Below are 4,426 nucleotides of genomic sequence, written 5' to 3'. Positions count from 1 at the left end.
GGCAGTCAAGGTTGAAGGCATCACTGCATGGATCCACCACTCCAGGATTAGAAGAGCCACACTCAATGACTCTGGTGATTCTTGAAAAATTGAAAACCACTCCCAGAACCTTCTGAAGGTGACTCTGCGACGTGAGAACCACAGACCTATGGTGCCCTGCTCCAGTCACTCACTCCATGGGCTGACTGGTCGACACACGGCAGAAGCTTGAGGATCTCCCCTCACAAACACCATGACTGTCTCAGGATTTATCACCCTATATCTCAGACTGTACTGTGTATATTTCCCTGTAACTTGTTTCTACCTCTGATAATTCATGCACTGAATGTGACCAAACTGGTCGCTCAGGAACTAGAGTTACAAAAACCTTACTATAGCACTCCTACTATAGTTACCAAACATAATCAAACTACCTATTCATATTACAAGGGGGGAGATTACAATATAGAAGTAGTAGACCTAGTGTGTACTAATGTGTAAACACACAATGAGATTTCAAGGAGTACTCATTGGTGGTCGGGAATCAACCAGACAGCCCCTAAAAATCTATATACCAACTTTAGTACCCTAACCTCTTTATGGTCTCAAGTTAGGAATCAGGCTTGGGAAGCCCCAAGTGGATTCTATTGGATCTATGGGAGGAGAGCGTACACTCACCCCCTTTGGGACTGGACAGGTACCTGCACCTTGGGAACCATCCACCCTTCCTTTTTCCTCTTACCCTACAGAAAAGGGAAACTTTGGGAATTCCTGTATATGACTGGGCCACGTCCTGGTGGAGTTTACAATTAGGGAATTGGAAGGATACTGCATGGTCCCTGGAAAGAATTATTCAATATTACAGCCCGGCCACTTGGGCAGAGGCTGGAAGTTGGGGCTATCGAACCCCCATTTATATGCTTAGCAGGATCATCAGACTACAGGCAGTATTAGAAATAATCACTAATGAAACTGCTGTAGCCCTCAGCCTCCTCGCAAAACAGCACACACAGGTGCAGGCAGCAATACACCAGACTTGACTGGCCCTAAATTATCTCTTAATCCAAAAAAAAAAAAAAAAAAAGCGTATCTGGAAAATTTAATCTTACAAATTGTTGTCTGGAGATAGGTGATAAAGGAAAAGTTACTGAGGAAATAACAAACAAAATGAAGAAAATAACTCATGTCCTGGTGCAAACATGGAAAGGCTGGACCGCAGAAGGAAGGTTTAACAATTGGCTAACAAACTTTGGAGGTTTTAAAACTACTGCAGGAACAGCAGCCTTATTTCTACTCCTTATAATAGTCCTCCCCTGTGTACTCCCTATAGCCCTAAGATCTGTTAACTCAATTATCAAAACTGTGGTAGAGAGAAAAACTCCCTCTCATATATTATGGCTTCATAGATATAAGTCACTGAACTAAGTTTGGAACAAATCATTCAGGAAGAAAGTGAGGCACCTTAAAATTTAAACAGAATGAAGGAGCCTCAAAGGGGGGAATGAGGAATGACATACCAGCATGTAAAACAAAAAAGAGTGGAAAATTCCTGTACTGGTACTTCCCCTCCTTCCTTCTGCACCTTTCCCTTCATGTGCTTCTTTCACTAGCAAGTGTCCTTCAAAAGTACCCAATCGCCTCACACTCCATAAATCCCAGAAACAAGAACTTATAAAAGTACCACACGGCCTTTGTTCAGGGCCCAGTCTCTGGATGTGAATCCACTGAGTTTGGTGCTAGCAAATAAAGTCCTTCCTTTTTCACCATCCTGCTTGGTGTTAGTGTTTCCCTTGGCGGCTCCAGTCACATGACAAGATCAATGATTATATTTATGTTGACTATTTTAATGGATAGATTTGTAATTGGACTTATCAATTTATTTCTGTGTTCTTCAAGATACCTGCTCAATTTTATTATGTTTTCTATCTTCTTCTAACAACAACAACAAAAAAAAACCTCATTGCTATCGAGTCAATTCCAACTCATAGTGACCCCCTTTAGGTTTCCAAGGTGGTAAATCTTTACGGAAGTAGATTGCCCCGTCTTCCTTCCACAGAGTGACTGGTGGGTTTGAACCGCCTACCTTCTGATTAGCAGTCAAAATGCCCGAGGCACTACACCACCAGATCTTCGGGGTTATTGTTCTGGTTCCCTAGTGACACTCTGAGAGGAATATACCACAGATGGGATGGCCTTAACAAGCAGGAGTTTATTCTTACGATTTGGAGGCTTTAAGTCCAAGTTCAAAGTGCTAGGCTCTAGAGGCTGGGCGAAAGCCCCTCAACCTTGGGCTCTAGCTCTGCCTCTTGCTTCCAGCCCATTGAAGCTGGAGGCTTTTCTTCACTCAGCTTCTGGCTGCTGAGGCTGACAAGCCCAAGGTTGACAAGGAAAAAGGCACAGTCCCAGTGTTACCAAACCACAAGGCAGGCCATTCATTCAGGTCCATTGAAAGTCCTAAGGTTGGCAGAGCATGGCAGGCTGCTGAACGATGACATGGCTACGTGCAGGATTTAAGTGAGCCATAAGCTAGAGGCCATCCCCAAGGCTTCTCCTTATATATAAGAAGCAGACCACAACCCTAAGGCAGCTAGTCAGCTGCCCACAGTAGATTCCACCACGGAGTTGATTATTAGTCTCATCACGGGGAATACTACATCCAGCTGCCCAGCCACTCAACCAGGCCCAGCCAAGTTGACACACAAACTTAACTACCACAGTTATTGTTAAAATAATTCTACATAGTGCCCTTTTCTGTGGACATTGAATATTAATTTTCTCTTAGATTTCAACCTAGAATTTACGACATATTCTAAAAACTAATCACAGTGTCAGGGTATTTAATACCTTTAACCTTCACATTGGCAACATGAAGTCAATATCGTAACATGAATCTACTCACCTTCTATCTGGTATGTATTTAAGATATTTGTTGTTGTTGTTGTTATTTGCCATCGAGTCGGCCCTGACTCATAGCGACTCCTCCTTGGTTTTCCAAGGCAGTATCACTACGGAAGTAGGAATGCCCAACCTTCCTTCCGAGGAGTGCCTGGTGGGTTTTGAACTGCCAGCCTTCTGGTTAGCAGTCAAGTGCCTTAGGCACTATGCTACCAGAGCTCCTTTAAGATATTTAAACACATGAATTAAATATTAAAGATACATTACATTTGCCTTCTTGTATCCCATCTCAGTCACTACTCTCAAGGGTTATCACTACTGTAATATCTAACTGCACAGATCTTTTAAAATTCTTATGTATTTTATATAATTGATACTGTACAGCATGAAACCTTTTACTTGTTATTTAGAATTTCATATATTATTTTGACTTTATCTGTGCTTTCTGAGTATTGTTTTCTTTTAATTGTGGTAACTACTTGGATCACAAAACACTGGCCGTTTCAACCATCTTTACATGGACAGTTCAGTGACATTAAATGTGTTCATGTTAATCATGTCATTCAACCATCACCATGAACCAATCCCAGATGTTTCCATCTCCCTTAACAAAACCTCAGTGTCTCCTAAGTGTTGTGTTTTCCTTTCCCACTCCCTCCCAGTACCCCTGCTAACCACTAATAAACTTTGGTCTTTATATGCTTACCAATTCTAGGTGGTTCGTATAATTGGGATCATATAGTATCATACCAGCATGCAAGCCAGCACACAACAAATCGACAGATGAGTGGTGGAGTATAACACAGCATAAGATTATATATCCTAATATACTGTATATAGTTAATGTATGTCATTATATATAGCAACAGTTACATTCATTATTATATAACACGTATTATAAAATACCACTATATTATGTATGCATCCACTTTTCACTTACTGACTTTGCTAGATTCCAAATCCCAGGTCATTATGTGAAAATTGGCATTATGCAAAATGGAGGATGACCACAAAATGGAGCATGATTGTACCCTTAAATAACTGCCAAACTAAATCATTAAATCACTGCTGGACTACATTGTTACATAATTGCCAAACCACAGAGAACCATGGCTCAGTCAAACTGACACACAGCCTTAACTATCAAAGCCATGTTAACTCTGGCCTCATCCCTCCTCGTTCATTACCATCAGACATGTGTCGTTAATATACAAAAGAGCTGGATAGTAGGGTTTTTCTTACTAATGTCTTAAATGTGAAATATCAGATAATGAAACAGTAGGTAAGTGAGGAGTAGGTGTATATGTATAGTTTTTATGACCAGAAACAGGCAGTAAAACTGTTTGTAGAGAGCGTTGAAACCACAACGCCCCCCTGGAGGCAGGAAATTGACAGATGTGTTTTGCAGACTCAGAGTTAACTTTCTGACTGCACTTCGGGCCTCACCTGGCAGGGACTGAGCCGCGCTCTGGGGCTCGTCGGAAGCCCCCTAACGACCCTCTCGGGGCTCTCAAAGTAGACGGCGCCCACACTTTCTCGTCTTCCGTCACCC

This window comes from Orycteropus afer, unplaced genomic scaffold, assembly GCF_000298275.1.
Source record: "Orycteropus afer afer isolate SDZICR_OR568_19922 unplaced genomic scaffold, OryAfe1.0 scaffold00694, whole genome shotgun sequence".
Taxonomy (NCBI): domain Eukaryota; kingdom Metazoa; phylum Chordata; class Mammalia; order Tubulidentata; family Orycteropodidae; genus Orycteropus; species Orycteropus afer.
This window is presented reverse-complemented; position numbering follows the sequence as displayed.